The sequence below is a fragment of the Melozone crissalis genome, unplaced genomic scaffold, assembly GCF_028551555.1.
Source record: "Melozone crissalis strain CALT ecotype California unplaced genomic scaffold, PUWL_Pcris_2 ptg000007l_1, whole genome shotgun sequence".
NCBI lineage: Eukaryota > Metazoa > Chordata > Aves > Passeriformes > Passerellidae > Melozone > Melozone crissalis.
Genome location: NW_026535785.1, coordinates 21002006 through 21021478, shown reverse-complemented (window position 1 = coordinate 21021478; position 19473 = coordinate 21002006).

Sequence of the window (19473 nt, the reverse complement as noted above, 5' to 3'; positions counted from 1 at the left end):
TCATAGTGCTAAACTTATTTCATGCACTGTTCTTCAGTGCTTTCAAACCTGAACACTTTTAGAAAAACTCAGCATTTTTTATTACTGCTAGTGAAAAAATCCATTAGTCCACACAAGAAATATTCACCAAGATTACCACAGAGCTATGTCTGAGAAGATGATTTTTTTTTCAGGTTTGATGAGGAAAAGATCAGTGTAGCCAGAAGGAAACAGTAGAAAGTGAAATCACAGCCCATTTTAAATTAAGAAAAGTTTTTAAATTGATATTGATGATATTTTTGACCTACTATAGAGCTACAATCACAAGCCAATCCAGTTTCTAGGACATCCTGGACACAACAGCACCTAATGCCCTTTGGTTGTTGGGTACATATCGTCTACCAAGAAAATCTCCAAAATAATTTAGTAGCTTGAGAGACTCTTTCCTCAGGACTCTTCCATCCAACACACAAACCACGAGATGGACACATCTTTGGATCACCCCAAGAAAATACTTTGTCCAAAAAGAAAAAATACTCTTTTTAAAGAAAGGGAAAAGCCCTTTTTCAACAAAAAAAAAACCCTCCAAACCAAAACTGCCTTTTAATTTGAGGCTAATCACCATAAATCATGAGTTCTACAAGAAAGAGGGAAAAACTTTTCCATGACAATAAAGCATTGATGTCATCATTAATGACAAAAATGGGCCAGTTAGGAAAGGAACAGGGAGAAGAGAAGAAAATTAAACATTGGGCTCCTAAACTTAGAGGGAAGAGAAAAGTGAGGCTCCTCCAACCCTTTCTGCCCCTGCCTATTGTCACCTGAGCACCTCCTGTCCAAGCCCATGGCCATGGGGCCATGTGTGGGGGCACTTTGGGGCCACCAGGCAGCACCACCAGGTCCATTAGCACTGATTGACTGATTGATGATCACATTCCAAGGCTCTGCCCTTTGATGCAGACCAGAGCTGCTTCCATAAGCAAATGCTTGGAGGGAGATGGGAGCAGTAAACAGCCAGCCCAGCCTGGCCAGGCCCAGGGAAGGCTGATAAAATGTTCCAGGCTCTTGTGCTTTACTGCTCACACTTATTCATAACACAGAGCAGGCTCCTGGCCCCTGGATTTTTACAATTGAGAGCACAATGCTTTCAGCAGAAGGAGGTGATGCTTCCAAAGCTATGCTTTTTATCTGAATATGTTGTTCTAAATAAAAGTAAGTAAATCAAAAAAAGAAATCTCTTTTGTTTATCTTCATATTTTCACTGTAGGAACAATCCATGACTAAACTCTCTCTTTAAGAACCCTGGAGTTTATTGAAAGAGCAGAGTTCCTTGATTGTGCTTTGCAGGACAGCAATAAAGGGCTCATTTAAGTTTAAACTGGCTGTAGAAGTCTTTAAAATTATTAACATTATCCTTCTTTATGAAAAACAATTTTATCCTCACTTTTTTCTCCTGGTGTCAGGAGACGTTACCGCAGATGGTTTTACATTCCTCAGTGAGGTTGTTTTCAGTCCCTCTTGCTGACAGCACAGGCCTGAATTACCCAGAGCAGCCTGGCTCTCCCTCCCCGTTCCTGCAGCCCTTCAGGAGAGCTGGCTGTGTAAAGAAGCCAGGCTGGGGGGAAATTTTGGCAGAACTCTCCATCAATCACTGGGGCCAGGCTGAGGGGGTGGTTTACAACAAAATGAGTTTTGGATATGATGAGGGAGATAAAGAATGTTGGTTTAGGCCCAGGAACTTCAGCTGGGGGGGATTCAGCAGGAATCAGGGACTGCCCACATGGAAGCCAGATGACAGCAATTTAGTCCAGGCTTTCAGACTCCCCAGGAGTCCCATTTAGTGCCACTGGATGGAATCCTGCCTCATGACAGATATCTCAAGAGATGGAAATGCCTCTGGCTTTCACTTTTAAGTCTCAGAACTTCTCCCCACCTTTTAGGCTCATTGGAGAGAGTGGGTTTCAGCCTGGGAAGATCTAAGAGTTAATGTGGTCCTTCAGTGATTTGCTGTAGGCTGGGAGTGAGGAGCTCCACGGTGCCCAGCACCTGAGGGACCAGGCGACTCCAAGCCCTGACCTGCAGTTCAAGCAGCTTCTTTCTCTCCCACTAAATGACACAGTGACAAGGCCAAAGCAGCCCTTATCACCCTCAAACTTCATGGGCACCCTGGATCCCAGGCAGAGCAGCTCTGTGCTCCTCCAGGGAACGATCCAGTGCACATTCAGACTCCCAGTGCTGCTGAGCCTGATTTCTGCACACCCCAGGGACTGCTTAGGACCAGGGAAGCAGATTTCCCTCATGTACCATTGAAGTCTGAGCTGAGCTGAAAGGCAGAGTGAGAAAAGACATAATGCAGTTGTTTACTTAAAATGTTTGAGCACAAGAAGTTACTTTATCATGTCCCAGTCAGTGACATTGAATTCCCCTGAGCTCCCAGCACGTGCTTGCCTTGGTTTTGGCCTGTGTGATTTGGGAATGAGCTGCTTGGCATTTGTAACATACCCAGTAATCTGGCACACATCAAAATGATCTTTGAATTTTTATTTTTTGGTCTTCTGGGGTTTGCTTTTGGCTCCTAACAGCATGACCAACAAAAAATTTAAACTACTTAACGGCATAAGTTTAACTGGATCATTACTATAATTATTGCAAGAGTACAAACATCTACTGGCATTTCTTTTAAAAGGAGAAATTTGATAGGGCTGCTTGGAACAGTTCTGAAATACACTGAGATTCAGGTTATTTTATGCATATGGTTGTAATATAAAACGACAGACAACAGGAATAATATTTTAAAAAATAAAATTAGAAAGATCTCTCCAGTAAGAGCATTTGCACTCAGAACTAAGAGACGTCACCAAGAAAATTCTACAGGGTCTGAGCTGCAGCTTATCTTTACTTAAAGGTGCAGATACCAGAGTTATGAGAATTTCTATGATGCAGAGAGAGAGGCAGAAATAACTGCTCAACATTCAAAGAACCCCATTTCCCCCTTTTCTGTCATTTCCTGGGCTCAGGCCCTGAAAGGTGCTCAGCAGCCACTCTTTTGGACAACACATACTCCCCAATTTCCCACCTTATTAAACAGCTCTGAACAGAAAACATTACACAAGAAGTAATTATTCAGTGACCAGGGTTATCAGGAAATACAGCACAAAACTTTCCTGAAGTGAGACCCCTACTTTTGCACATGCTTTAAAAGGAGCTGAGAAACACTGTCTGGCATTTGAGAGTAATGGTGTTAATTCCAGATTTAGTAGACAAGGCAAGACAGAGACCATGGGGAAATGAAAAGAGGAGGTGACACCAAGAAAAGGAGGGAAAAATTCCATAGCAGGGATGAACAGGGTGGGATTGTTGGGGTGTCTCTGCAGGAACAGGAGCTGGGTCAGTGATCCTGGTGGGTCCCTTCCAGCCCTGGACATTCTGTGATTTTGTGAAATATTTAGAGAACCAGCACTCAGTGAACCCTCAGGTGGCCCTGTTGGTTTCCCACAGCACAAACCCTTGCGTGCTGGGATCCCCTCCTCACTCCCTCCATGGAACTCTGCCTTTTGGAGCAAAGCACAGCATCCCCCTGCAATGAGCAGCCTGGTCTGTGCTCAGCAGCCCGGGGCATCTTCAACCAATCTCCCCTCATTTTCTAAGAAGCCTCTAAAAATAACCTCTTGAGATTGATACATGGGGAATTTATTTTGAACTGTAATTGATATGGAAAAAAAATCAGTGTTTGAAACTGTGTCATTTGGGAGATTATGGCTAGTTAGGTATTTACTGGAATAAAGGTGTCTTAAAGTGAAAGGTGGGGGGAATGACTGAAAAGTAAGTTTGGTCCTACAGATCCAGAACAGCCTGAGAAAGTGGTTTGTTTAAATTTCCGTTTTGAATGCTTTATCTTGAGAAATTTATATACTACTTTTGATTTCTGCTTCCCTGAGTGTATAATGGTTGTCACCAGCACAGATGACAAGTTTAAGAGAACAGTGTCATGAGACTGTACATATGATCATCTGAAAATTCCAGCTGAAATTCCTGAACTCCTGTAAGATGTCCTGCTCTGCCTTTTCCTTTCTTTCCTTCTCCCTCCCTAACTTTTTCTCCCTCCTTGAAATTCTGAGAGTCTCAGTCCATGGTATTGCTTTCAGCTGGGGCTAAGATGGTAGGACACCTTATTTTCCTTTGGTACAGTCAGAGAATCAGTGGAATTGGGGTTATTTTCCACCTTCTCTTCCCCGTATCAAATCACAGCCCTGTAGTTATCTTCGGACCTGATATCTGCCACTTTCCCAGCAGATCACTCAGCACAGCAGATTTCCTAATATTCTGTTATTTTCATCTTGTGGCAAGTCTCCTTTCACCTTTGCTAGAGTTCTTTGCAATTTTTTTTTTGTTTTCTCCTAGTCTGTCTGTCATGAATATCCTCATGCAACTCCCTCCTTTGCAGCTGTCAGTTTTGGAAGGAGAGGATTCTCCCCAGAGATTCTTTTGTTATTTGGTGTCTCTGTTTACTGGCATTAAGCATTGCCCTTAAATCTCCACCGTGTGTGGGACAATTTGCTTTTCCAAAGCAGCTCTGAACACTCAGGCATTGGGACTACCAGGATGCCATCAAGTCCTACCCCAAAATCTTAGCCAACAAAGGCCCTATGACACTCTCAAGGCCATCCCTACATAATTTTTGGCTTTTGGAATGTTGTTGTCTGCATGGGAGTTTCAGGAATGTGTACTTACCTTTGTAATAAAACCCAAACAAAACCAGGTTGTGCAAAGTTCCCCCAATTCCCCACTGATGTAAATGGTCCAAGGGAAGAAAATAATGACAAAGACCTTTCAGGTAGCAATGAAAGCAACTAAGGAGCACCTGCCAGACATGCAATTCACCCTCTCTGAATGAAAATCACTCTCAAAACCACTAAACTGATGGAAGAATCAGGATCATATTTGAATCTACACTTTCTCTATGAAGAATGAAAAGCATAGAAGTAGGCAGAAGTTAAAATGAAAGTAAGCCTGTGATTACTGTAAATCATCGTGGGCTCACCCCAAGCCCACATGCTTATCCATTCCCATATGCTTTTGGAGATAAAGTTCCTGCAAAGCACAATGCCCATGTTTGTATGGCACTGAATTATGCCTGCAAATAGGAAGCCAAATGCCCAGCTTCTTCCTTGCTCTTTGCAGCAGCAAATTGCAATTTGCAAAAGGTTTTTGATAGCATTTGGTGTTAATTGGAAAAAATTAAAATGTTAATCGCCCAAATCACTGTGATCTTAAAGACACATGTAAATTATCTCAGCATGTAAGGGAGCCAAAGTTCAGATTGCCTTGAACTTCTCAGGGTATGGGTTTTCTCAATGTACAGCTAAAAGGTAGCAGGGTGATTTACTGTTCTTGATCTTTCTGGTGTGAAAATTAACAAAGCACTCACACTATATTTAACGTACATAGACAACAGTTTCAGAGGTTGAGAACAAAAAATATGTATTTTCTTACTAAATATATAGGAAATTAATTATGACTTCCAACCACAGAGAATGTTATCCTTCCTTCACTAATCTACAAAAGGATGAACACTTCCTGGAACAGAAGCTGCACTTCTTCATGATATACAAGACACATAATTCTGTAGAGAATCACAGCATCATTATGTTGAAAATCCCACTAACCCATGTCCCCAGGTGCCACATCCACAGATCTTAAATCCTTCCAGGGATGGGGGACTCCAGCACTGCCCTGGCCAGCTGTGCCAGGGCTGGACAGTCCTTTCCATGAAGGAGTTTTCCCACTATCCCCCCTGAGCCTGCCCTGGCCCAGCCTGGGGCCGTTCCCTCTGCTCCTGTCCCTGTTCCCTGAGCACAGCCCGACCCCCCGGCTGTGCCCTCCTGGCAGGAGCTGTGCAGAGCCACAAGGGCCCCTGAGCCTCCTTTGCTCCAGGCTGAGCCCCTTCCCAGCTCCCTCAGCCCCTCCTGGGGCTCCAGACCCTTCCCAGCTCCCTCAGGGATTCTGCAGCCCCTGCCCAGCTCCATTCCCTGCCCTGGACACGCCCCAGCCCCTCAAGGTTCCTCTTGCCCTGAGAGGCCCAGAAGTTGCCCAGGACTGGAGGAGAAGGAACTTAATCACTAATGCCCCAAAAACATCACAGGGGAAAGTCATCAGGGTCAGAAGCCTTTTGGGTTGACATTCCCAAGAGTGAGAATTCCAATCCTGTCTCACATGGACTGTCCCCCATGCAGCCACTTCCACCCAGTTAGCACAATTTCACTGCAGAGCAATAATAGGGCCTGTTTGGCTGTTTGTTCATTATAAAAGTTATGAAAATTAGATCAGAGGTTTTTTCTTTTGCTTGAGAGAGCAGCACAGTCCCCATTTCTCTGATCTCTGCACAGATTTCCATTCTACCTGGACTTTATCTGATTTATCTATTGCTCCCAGCATGTCCAATTTCATTTCAGTAGCCCTTAATCAATTTTCTCATTAAATATATGTAGCCCATCACCTGGGACCTTCATGTTATTTTTCCATCGTTTCCTACACTGTTTTTCACTTCCTATTTCACAATTGCACTCAAAAGCCAACCTTTATTTTTCTGTATTTCCCCACAACCCTTCTAACCTTAAGTTCCTATTACTGTGTCTGAGTTCCATGTCCTGTTTTGAAGCCAGCCTCAAAAGGGCACAAGTTCCAAGAGACACAAGTTCCTGGCTCTAAAGCTGGACAAACAAACAAACAAACAAACAAAACCCCTGAACAAACACAACCACCCCAAAAAGGGTATATTAAAAAATAGGCTGGTTTGGATCCACCCAAGATGAGCCCAAACTGTCTCCTCCTTCTTTTATCCATGGAAATTGCTGGTTATTCTCCCCCTTACAGACCTGCCTGAGCACAGAACTTGACTTTTCCATCCTTATTGACACTCAGAAATACACTTTTTATAAAACCTTATTTTGGAGTGGCATGACTGAGGTTACAGAAATGGTCTTTCACTTTTCATCTTTGTGGGAGAGTTCTGCAAGGTGTGGTCGTCTCTAAACTGCTACATTCACTCCAGACAGCAGGACAGTAGAAGGAATAAAGTCTTTAAAGGCTTCCAGAACTAATACAAATACACTAAAGTTTCACAATCACAGTCACATAAACTCCAGAAATGTAGAAATAACATACAGTTCATTCCAGCAAGAAATCTTTCTTAAATTTTACTTTGTGAGAGGAAAATATTGGAAAACTTCAAGTTTTCTTCAAATTTCTTCATTTATCAATGCAGAGCTTGGCAGATGAGCAAGTCTAAAGACTCTTTTAGATTCTGAATATCAGAAAAAGCTACAGTTTTTATAATAGAAAAATGAAATTATTTTACATTGCAGATACATTTGGGATTCAATACTGGCAAGGATATTTTAATATATTAGACATTAAACTCCCTTTGCAAGTCTCAGATTGTGACCTTGATCTCAAGTTCAGGACTTTTGCCCAATAACAAGCTGTGCTGGGCACTCCAGTTGTCCTTCCCAGCCTTACAGTTTCTTCATCCTCAGCACAACACATGGAAATAAAAGAAAGACCTGTTTATCCAAACTTTGTCATCTCCCACCAGCTTGTTAAATTAAATTTAGATTAACTAGCAATGTTGTCACTGCAGAGAAGGTGATCTCTGTCTCTTCAGGAATCTGATAAAAATAAGGCCTCAGTATCAATCAGATTATTGGGTTCAACACACATTATTAATTTTGACATAATCAGCTACAGTCCACATCTATTTATCCTAGGACACTCAAATCCATATGAAGGCAGTACTATAAAATTATGGAAATCATATGATACCATCTGTAACAGAGGGTGAAGGAAAAAAAAACAGAAAAAAAAAAAAGAAGACTTAAATGTGTTGACCAGACTGCATATGGGGCACATGAAAAATCAAACATATGCTGCACTAGCAGAGATATTTTTGTGACTTTAGCCATTATGAGAAATAGTTTAAGGAAATAAAACTGGTGTTTTTAGGATCTTTGTATCAAAGACAACATGCCCACATGCAGGAAGCAAAGGAACAGGCTGCCTGCTAATAAAAGTTTACATTTTATCATTGAGCAAAAAGCCCGAGAGCTGTTAAAATGATGCAGTCCTTCGGCTATCCCATAGGGCATCCCCAGCTTCAACGTGGGTGCCTGACCCAATGTACTGTACAGTTATGCCAGGCTTAAATAAAGTTGCTTTCTCTCGTTGTAAGATGCTGAATTGGAAAGGCCAAGTGAAGGAAACTTGTACACAAACCAAGGGCTTCTGAGGACACTGAGAGCCAGCAAAGAGCCATTGCTTTGTCACAGCCCAAGAAACTCCCCCTATGTGTGCACTGAAATATGTCACAGATGTCCTCTACCCATTGCATCCTAACAGGAAAAACACATGCTATGAGAATATTTGATTTGATTTGTTAGTGAAAAGGTTTGGTTTAAAGGATTAAACAGCATTTTCATTTCACAGAGCCCCAGGCAGGGTCAGGCTGGAGGGGCCCAGAGGGGCTGCTGTGGTGGCACCTCCCTGCTCCAGCAGGGCCATCCCAGAGCCCAGGGCACAGCAGTGTGTCCGTGTGGCTCTGCAGTGTCCCCAGGCAGGAGCCTGCACAGCCTCTGTGCACCATCTGCTCAGGGCTGGGCACTGCCCAGGGCAGGAGCTCTGGGCATGGGCAGGGGCAGCTCCTGGGCTCAGGCCCTGCGCGTGGCTCTGGGGCCATGGCTGGGCCCGCAGCAGAGCCTGGGCCCTGCTCTGCCCCTCCCTGCACACAGGGACACGCAGGCCTGAGGGCCCCTCTCAGCTGGGGCTCCTCTCCAGCCTGAGCAGCCCCAGCTCCCTCAGCCTTTCCTGGGCACCGAGATGCTCCAGGCCCTTGCTCAGCTCCAGCAGCTCCTGGCCCTGCTGTGCTGAGGATCCACAGCTGGACACAGCAGCCAGAGGTGCCTGCAGGGCTGGGCACAGGGGCAGCATCCCCCCTGACCTGCTGCCAGGGCTCTTCCCCATGGCCCCAGGGCACCCTTGGCCTCCTTGGCCCCAGGGCACTCTGCTGCCTCAGGGACAGCTCTGTGTCCCCAGCACCCCCAGGGCACTCTGCTGCCTCAGGGACAGCTCTGTGTCCCCAGCACCCCCAGGGCACTCTGCTGCCTCAGGGACAGCTCTGTGTCCCCAGCACCCCCAGGGCACTCTGCTGCCTCAGGGACAGCTCTGTGTCCCCAGCACCCCCAGGGCACTCTGCTGCCTCAGGGACAGCTCTGTGTCCCCAGCACCCCCAGGGCACTCTGCTGCCTCAGGGACAGCTCTGTGTCCCCAGCACCCCCAGGGCACTCTGCTGCCTCAGGGACAGCTCTGTGTCCCCAGCACCCCCAGGTCCTTCCCCCAGAGCTGCTCCAGCAGGTCCCCCCAGCCTGTGCTGGTGCTGGGCTTGTTCCTGCCCAGGAGCAGAACCTGCATTTGCCTTGGTTGATCATCACGTTTTCTCCCTGCTCATCTCCCCAAGCTGTTGAGGCCCCTCTGAAGGGTTGTGGAGCCCTCCCACATTTTTGTCCCTGGCTCCCAAATCAGGCACCATGGAAATGTTGAACCAGTTAATCACTCAAGGTACCAAATTCTGAATAAAAAAGCAAAGCTATGAAAAACACTCACAGGTTGTGGATTAAGCCCATCCAAAGCACTGCAGCAGACTTTAGAAAAAGAGACCCTGATTTCCATGAGTGTGTTCAACCATTACTTGCATAAACAATTATTTCAGTTGTGTGACTCCACTTAATGTAAGTGTGCCTGCAAGAAGCCAGCTAAACATGTAATGGGATTTTTGTGCATACAATTACTGTGCCGTGGCCACTGAAGAAGCCCTCTAAAATACAGATAGTTAACAGAAATTACAGGGCCAAACATTCTGTCCCAGGGCTTAAATATGAGAATCTTATTTTAGAAATCCAAATGCCCCGAGCACGGCTCAGATACAAAGCAGGTTTATAACCAGGATACTAAACTTGAAAAACCGGAATTTGTGGTACTATTTAAACCAAAGAGTAAAACAACCTTATATTCTCTCAATATTTCCTGTTTCCATTTGTATTCTGCTCATTTGTGCATCCCCATTTCATGGTGACTTTTTCTCCCCATGCACATAGCCATGCTAATATCTTCATGGATTTGTTTATTATAACCTTTAAATCCTTTCTCTGTCATTATGCTGCAGAGATTTTTGTTGTATATGCACTTTTTCCTCTGGTTCATTGCCTATACATCGATTATTTCACATTTGCCTATGTTAAACACTGAACACCATTTTCCACTTGCTAGTCCAGCCATTTGAAAATACCCAAATCTATCAGAAAAAACTTAGTTCCTTTCTTCTCAGTTATTAGCTGCACATTTAATTTTGACATTATTACCAAAACATCCAAGTTGGTCACAGGGAACAGGGTGTTTTTCAGACAAATGGCCACAAAACACCTGTTTGGATACTGTCACTTCTAAGAGGGACACTCACACTTACAATGAAACTGCTGAGATCGCTATGCTGGCTTTAAAGACACTTCAGAGTCAACAAGAGCTGCTTCCCCTGATTTTCTATGTAGGGAACTGGATTTTTCAATATTTAATGCAATCTACAGTCACTAAATTATTATTAATCTCGTATTTCCAGCAACAGAAAAATCATAGAGTCACGGAATATTTTGAGTTGGAAAGGACCCTAAAGTTCATCTCATTCTACCCCCTGCCATGGCAGGGACACCTTCCACTGTCCCAGGCTGCTCCAGCCCCAGTGTCCAGCCTGGCCTTGGGCACTGCCAGGGATCCAGGGGCAGCCCCAGCTGCTCTGGGCACCCTGTGCCAGGGCCTGCCCACCCTGCCAGGGAACAATTCCTCATTCCCAAGATCCCATCCAGCCCTGCCCTCTGGCACTGGGAGCCATTCCCTGGCTCCTGTCCCTGCAGTTCCTGAGGAATTGTCCCTCTCTGGGCTCCCCTCAGAGCCTGGAAGGAGCTGTGAGCTCTCCACACAACCTTCTCCTGTCCAGGCTGAGCAGCCCCAGCTCTCCCAGCCTGGCTCCACAGGGCAGCTGCTCCAGTGCCCTCAGCCCCTCCATGGCCTCCTCTGGACTCTCTCCAACAGTTCCATGTCCTTCTTATGTCTGGACACCAGAACTATTCCCAGCATCCAGGTCTTAGAGGAGCAGAGTGGAAGTGGATAATCACCTGCCTCACTGCTGTTATTAATGTATAAAATATGCTTAATTCATTTATTAATGCTCTGCATATGAATTTAATAATACTGAAATATTGTATATGTGATGTCTGAGCATGGCACTATGGTCCAAATGCCTTTCAGCCTCCTGTAGATCTCTTTACAGAAATTTCCTGGGCTTTCCATAGTTCTGATAGTGATATGAATAAGGACTGGTCAGCTCTGGCTGTTTTGGCAAGTAATTGCAGCAGCAGGGTGAGATGGTGAATGCTGCTGCCTTCCCTGAAGGGGCTTTGGGGAGGCACTGGGGCAGGCACACAGCAAACACTCACAGTCAGGGCACAGCTGGGTAGGAGGAGACACCACAGGGGCTGCTCTGGCACAGCTCTATTGGCTCCCCTCAGTGAAGGGCTCCAGGGAGAGATCACAAGGAATCCAGGAGGGTCCAGGCTTAAATATGGGCAGGAGGGGCTGGAACAGCATCAGGACAAATGGGCTGAGGGCACAGGGGCCGTACACCTGGGGCAAAGGGTAGGAACCGATGGGGAATGCCAGGCTGGAAATGCAGAGGTACAAGGTACAAGGGCCACTGGGGAAATGGAACAGGGAGCTTTCTAGAACTGAGACAAATATGGGAAAGATGGGCAGGTAAGGCCAATGGAGAGGAGAGAACTGGGGTTAATTAACATGGTGCTGCGGAGCACCATGGGGAAGCCCCTTCTCTCACCTGAGTTGGAGGAATGCCTATGGTGTGTCCTTCCTTGCCTATGGTGTGTCCTTCCATGCCTCTGGTGTGTCCTTCCATGTCCTTGCATCCTATGGTGTGTCCTTCCATGCCTATGGTGTGTCCTTCCGTGTCCTTCTATGCCTATGGTGTGTCCTTCCTTGCCTATGGTGTGTCCTTCCATGCCTATGGTGTGTCCTTCCATGTCCTTCCATGCCTCTGGTGTGTCCTTCCAGGCCATGGCCATGTCCTTCCCCTGGTGGGCCCACATCCCTCCACAGTTTGTGGCTGTTACATTCAAGCTGCAGCCCCTCCTGAAGTTATGAGGCAGATACAGCCTGGGTATAACAGCGTGACCACAGCTTAAAGACCAACCTAAACATCTTCCATTTTCTCTGAGGCTTCCACTTTTGGTTGAGTTTTAACCTTCACTGGTAAAGTCAAAGTATTTTTGTAGTTTTTCTTCTCTACTCCCATTTTCAGTGACATTAGAGGCAAAGGAAGGGACTGTGACACAAACAAATTGAAAGCCCTGTAAGATGGTCTGAACAATTCAAATTTCTGTGGTGGTCCCAGTTATTTACTGCAGAAACAGGAAAAGTTTTAGGGAAGTGTCCTTTTCAAATGTGTTACCCGTAGGTTTTCTGGAATACCACCCCTCATTTGAGACTTTATTGAATGAAAACACCCGCCTTACAAGTGTCTTTTCCATAAATATTAGTATCATCTCCAGATTCTTTGTGTCCATTTCCAATAAAACTTTGTTAAAACATCAACCTGAACTTTGCCAAACTTATTTTAGCCCATTCAGTGCTTTTCTTTTCTATGTTATCTCCACACTACAAACTCCTGTCTTCTACCTCAGCTGTGGAACCAGGACTAAGGGTTTTCACCGAGCCAGACTTACATCCCATCTTTTATCTCTTTGGAACTGTGCTTTTATCCATCTTTAGGGAATTCACTTTTCTCTTTAAGCAAGATAAGAATATGTTCCTAAAAAAAAAATAAACCAAATTTAAGCAATACAAAAACCATCATTCTAACAGAATAAAAATTTAATTTGTAAATATTGACTTAGGCCAACTGTTTTCATATGAGGTGTAACTAAGCACAATTTATAGTCTAGGTTACAAATTAACCTTTGGAAACAGAGTCAGAACTGCTGCTGGAAGCAGCACTGTTGAGTAGCAGCGCTGCTACTATGGGAGATAATTTTGTGCAGCCAATGTAACATTTCTAATGCAGACCTGAGAGAACAGAATAAAATCCTCAAAAAAAAAAAATAAAATTAAAAACTCACAAAACTAGTTCAAAAAACATCTCAACTCGTAAAGAAGAGGCTTAAAAATATTTTTTAAAACCCTTTAAAAGTATCAGTTTTCTGCACTCCATTATTATTTTTCTTGTTTTCTGTACCCTTCTTCCTCCATAGCACTCAACTCCAATGCTCATCTTAAAGAACTGCCTGCATATTAAAGAACTGAACTAAACTGAATTGAACTGAACTTAAAGAACTGAACTACATATTAGCTGTAGGTAATATGAGCATTTGGAATGCATTTGTCCTGGACGTAGCAATAGCTACAAAAATGCAACTTAAGGAACACAAATTTAGGAATCACTCATCTCAAAGCACTGGCAGTCACCATACTGCACCCAGAAGCATCAAGCTATTACAAATTTAGCCACTATGACAAAGATATAGAAAAACAGAAACCAGATAAAGTGAGAGAAACAAAGGCAATGAGGCAGTGCAGGAGGGTCTGACATTTCTCATTTGCATTCTGCTGGTTTTATTGGAGGGCCTGGCCTGCTATTGCACCGCTTCCGCCATTTATAAAAACAAACAGACATCATTTTATACCATTTCCATTCTTGCTTTCTTTTCTGAATGTTCTGCTGTTCCCTTTAGCTCTTGGGACATTTTACCAGACATTTGGTATCCATCCAGCTGGGGCTGCCCCTGGATCCCTGGCAGTGCCAAGGCCAGGCTGGACACTGGGGCTGGAGCAGCCTGGGACAGGGGAAGGTGTTTTCTGCCATGGCAGGGGTGGGATGGGATTTAAGGATCCAACCCAAACCATTTTGGTGTTTTGTGGTCTGCACCATTTAGGTATTTTTCCTTTGGGTTCTGGGCTGACCCCTCACGTGGAGCTTCCCCACCCTATACTTGCTTTGCAGGAGCAAAGAGAGTTCCAAGTCTGCCAACACGAAAGGAAAAGCTGACTGAATTCCCCTCTGCTGGTGTAGAACATGGCTGCCAAAGTAAGAATCAGCTGTATTTTATTTACAGAATATTTACTGGGAACAGAGAGAGGAGGAAGGAATATTTTGCCAATGATACAAGAATATATCAATTTCTATTTTACTATTCTATCTCTATCTAATGAATATTCACCCCCAGAGGTTATATGATAGTTGAGTGAGTTTTCTTTCAGGGAAAAATCAAATCAAAAGACAATTCTGCAACTGTAAATATATTCCCACTGAGAATTGCATTCACCTTGCAATACTCAAGAGAAAGCATCTCATTTGTTCAATTAATCTGACCTTTATCAAGAGTTTGCACAGACAAAACACTCTCAGGGAAGGAAGTACTTGGAGTCAGAGTGAGCAGCACTGGGGACCTGAGCAAGCTGCACAAAGGGATGTTTAAAGGATGTCCCTGCACACACTGCAGAGCTGCTGCTGATTTACAGGAGGTGCACAGCCCTTGGCCAAGCTGCTCCCCACAATCCTCCTAAGAGCTACTGAGATGCCTCCAAGTGCCAAGGAGAAATGCTGAGGAAGCCCTCCCTGGGTCCCCAAAGTCACATCTCTATGTGCAGAACTCACGCCTCAGCACCAGTTTTTAAATTCCCACTGAATGATCTGAAACTGCCCAAGAGCAAAGCCTGGTGTCACTCACACAGAACAGCCCTGGCTGGGAACCAGGCTCAGAATTGTCTGAAAATTGTCCATGCTCTCTCAAAAACCCTCTCTGTGGCTACAGGGACTAGAATGTCAACACTGGGGTGGTTGTAAGGGCTGAGTCCGAAGGCTGATGGCTTTCACGAGAACAGAACTGGAGAGTGCTGGGTTGGGAAGGGTGAAATGAGAGCAGGTCTGGACATGGGAGGGAGGGAGGGAGGGAGGGAGGAAGGAAGGAAGTGGCAGAAGGAAGGAAGTGGCGGAAGGAAGGAAGTGGCGGAAGGAAGGAAGTGGCGGAAGTGGCGGAAGTGGCGGAAGTGGCGGAAGGAAGGAAGGAAGGAAGGAAGGAAGGAAGGAAGGAAGGAAGGAAGGAAGGAAGGAAGGATTACTGCACCATCATGAATTCAGAATTTCCTGAAGCTGAAATCCAGCCCAGGATGTGTTCTGAGAGCCACTGATTGCTCTGACCACTCCTTAGAAAAGAAAAGGGCTGGATGCTGATTTTGCTGTAAATGGCCCAACCTTATGCTAACTTGGAGCACCAGGTTGTTTTTTATTCAATTATTTTCAAGGCATTCTTATCTTTCCTCTCCCCCAGCACCACCATGATGCATTTTGCTGGTCTGCTGATGTACAGTGCCACAGACATCCACCTCAGCCACAAAATATTACCCTCCATCTGAACAACCTCTTGTAGTTCAAAAATGCCTTAAAGTCCTAAGTGTGACTTTCATATAAGCCCACCTGTTCAATGGCAAAGACAAGAAGGTTCAGTTTAATTGGGCTGCTTTCCTTTTGGGCCATTTTCTTAAAAAGAGAATCACTTTCAGTCATTCTTTACTGCTTTAGGAATATCAGTTTTCAGTACAAACCCATTTTGGAATATTATGAGTACACAAAGTCTGCTCACATCCATTGAGGTGCAGACTCTGGAGTAACAGACTTTCCTTCCTCTCCTAGGCTGAAATTAGCAATCTGAAAGCCAATTTTAAAAAGTGAAATTGGAAAATGAGAAATTCCAATAGAAATTCAGATCTTTTTTTTCTTTTCCCTTCATTAATGCCTGGCTGCAGCCTGTGTAACTAATTGCAAAAAGAGAATACTTGCTAGAGGAGCAGGCATGGATTGGAATCAGGTGCCTGCATTTGGGAGAAAGCTATTAAGGCACAGGTCATGCTGCCTGCTTTTTGTGAGTTTATTGCCTCCCATTCAATCTTACATTAAATTTACTTTACCATAAATTGAGACTACAGGATTCTGCAGGATCAGCCCCTAGCAGCCAGTGGATAGAAGCCTGTGCAAATGCTGGCAGGGTCAGAGTGGTCAAGCCTGCTTGGCTAGAGAGCCTAAACTGACTCACAAGCACTGCTGCTCCCAGCCAAAAATAAGTGAATTGCTATAAATTTCCCTTTCTCCATTTCTCACAGGCATTTACATTTATATCAACACATAGTGAGGAGACGAAACACAAAGACATTCGAGCAGAATCTTCTTTAAACTTGTCAAAAAGGCCTTTTTCTTCCTCTTTCCTCACATTAACATTAATTGGAGCTGGGCAAAACTCCTGGCATTAACAGCAGTAAAAGCAGAGCTGGTACATTAGATTTAATTAGCATCTACACTAAATATCCTACACCAAAGATCCCCCACCCCCTGAGCTATTTCCACCCAGGAATCCCTTCCTCTGCATGGTTGGGCCCAGGGCAGCAGTGAATTCCAGCAGGAGGGGCAGGGATCAGGTAAGGGCACGCCAAGCCTAACTGGGACAGCGGGGCAAGCACTGCCCTCCTTGTGAGAGCAGCTTCCCCATGAATAAAATCAAAACATTCTTCAGAGATAATTGAAATCATGTTTACTGCATGGGTTCATAAATCTGAGATGTGGAGCTGCACAGACACCGCTCAATCCCAGCAATATCATCATAAATCAAAAGACCAGCAACTTGAAAGCCTCTGATGCTTTTTAGAATAACCCAAAGACTTATTCTCAGCATTTGTTTTTTTCTGCTTTCCTTCACTGTTCTGTCTTGTAGGATGTGTGTTGCCATCTATATTTAACAGGAAATGTAAAAGACAGCTTCATAGATCAGAAAGACGAAAGTTTCTTCTTGTTCTTCTGTTCCCTTCAGCTCGCTCTGGTACCTCCACCCCCTCCCTGGCTCTTGTTTTTCCCATCTCCATGCTGTTTCCTTTATCCTCCCTTCCTCAGTCCCCACAGCTCCCTGTTGTTTCTCTTTCTCCTCTTTCTGTTCCACCTCGTCCTATTCCAGCCCTTGTGTTCTGATCTCCTATTTTCAAACATACCAGAGAGGAAGGTAACAGAAAAAGAAAAAAAAAAATCAAAAGCTCTTGGCAAGGCTGCTCTTCTGTAAATGACCTAACTGGACATTGTGCTACTTTTATTTTAAGAATTTTTTAGGACAAATCCAAGCAGTTCTTCGTTTTCTTCTAATATGAGGGGTTTTTTACTCTAAAAAAAGTCCAAGTTACAAAGCATTTTTAACCTTTTCCAAGGAATATGGACGTTTGTAGCTTTGCTGGTGGAAAAAGATTGGTAAATTCAAAATAACACCTTCTATCAGTGATTTGTAACCTTCCCAACTGCACTCTGCCCGTGAATCACATCCTTTTTTTTTTATCTGGTGTGGAGTTACAGGGCTGATTTTGACTCTGGGCCAAAACCAAACTTCTTTTTCCCCAGGTCACGGGTCAGGACAGAGCTCAGGCAAATAATCCCTTAAATGTGGTTCTGGTTTCTTATGAATATCTTGGCTCCTGAGCTCCATTGGCAAGAAAACAGGACAAATTATCCCATCATAAAGATTTCAAATGGATGCAGAATTCATGAGCACATTTGCATGCCTGATTTGGAAATGTCACCTGTCTGTTAAGGGACTGTCCACTTCCACATCCAAATGCCCAATTTGTGCATGCAGTCATGGAAACCTGAGAGCAACCCTGCCTGGAAAACCTGATTTGAATTCTGCACCTAGAGCACATCTCTTAAAGCACATCTGAGTAGAAAGTTTGAATTATTCTTTTCAAGGGTGTTTAAAGGTGTTTTTTAAAATGGTTCTTTCCGGGGATAAAAACATTGTCATTGTTACTGATTAGCATCTCACCAGTGTCAACCTCCAAAGCCCCACTAAATCCCTGCAATCTAAGAAAAACTGTATTTCCTGGTCACTTTTGACTACCCCAAATAATGATGGTCAAGTCAGGCAAGAGGAGAGATAACAGAAAGTCTGCTCAAAATGACATCAAAATATCCAAAAACATGGGGAAAAAAAAATCCTTTGTCCAAAGGTTTTTAGAGAGCCTGTGCATACCATAAAGTGTATGGAATTGGCATTGTTCACCTTCACAGGAGAAGCTTTGGGCTGAGCTCAGGGTGGCCCTGCAGGGCCTGAAGGAGCTGCAGGAAAGATGGAGAGAGACAATTGCCAAGGGCTGCAGGGACAGGAGCCAGGGAATGGCTCCCAGTGCCAGAGGGCAGGGCTGGATGGGATCTTGGGAATGAGGAGTTGTTCCCTGTGAGGGTGGGCAGGCCCTGGCACAGGGTGCCCAGAGCAGCTGGGGCTGCCCCTGGATCCCTGGCAGCGCCCAAGGCCAGGCTGGACACTGGGGCTGGAGCAGCCTGGGACAGTGGGAGGTGTCCCTGCAATAGATGGGCTTTAAGGTCCCTTCCAGCCCAAACCATTCTGGATTGTCTGAAATCACATATATATATATATATATATATATATATATTTCAAAAGAATAAGCATCAAAACATGTTCAGAGTATTTTTAAATAGACAGTGTAGGTTTTATAGGTGTATTGCAAAGAATGAGGTTTTGGGCTGCTTTTTCTTCATCCTCCTGAAGCAAAGGTTGCTTTTTCCTGGGAGGGGCTGTGGAGACACAGTCTGTTAAGGCTCATCTCCAGCTGCAGAACTGGAACTGCTCTCCTCAGCTCTTTGTGTCCTGTCAGCTCGCTCTGACAACTGATGGCTGGGATGAGGATGAACTGTGACTCTGTCAGAAAGGTGGGACTTGAGTTTGCACAGACTTCTGCCGCTACTGGAGCCTGATAAGATTAAAACTTGTGGTTTTGTTGGGATGAGAGTTCTGTGGCAGAGCACTGCTCTGGCTACAGGGCAGGGCTGTGTGAGCCTGAGCAGGCTGGAAAGGAGAGAGGAGGTGCTGGGGTACAGACACTCTGCTTTCCTACCCCACCCAGGAGCACTGGAGATCTGGGGATATTGGGAACACAGTGGTTCTTAAAGCATGGCACTAGAGCTGTGTGCTGTGCAGTGACATTTCAGAGCAGCCAGGTGAATGGGGTGGCCAGATGAGGAAAAGCATGGTTAATACAGAGCACATGTAAATGAGGGAGTGCATTTTCCTAGGGGAGCACAGCATGAGAACAGCTGAGCACTCCACAGAGGAAAGGAGCAGTTGTCTGTGCACAGAGAGCTTGCAGTCAGTGCCAGCCTTAGCACAGCAAATGCCACACACCCATGGAATGTGTCTGTCCTGCTCCTGGACATCCTGCAGGACCAGCTGGCTGCCCTCCCATGGACAGCCATTAATCCCTGCCTGGGACAGCCATTAATCCCTGACTGCCTGGGACAGTCATTGACCCATCCCTGTCTGGGACAGCCATTAACCCATC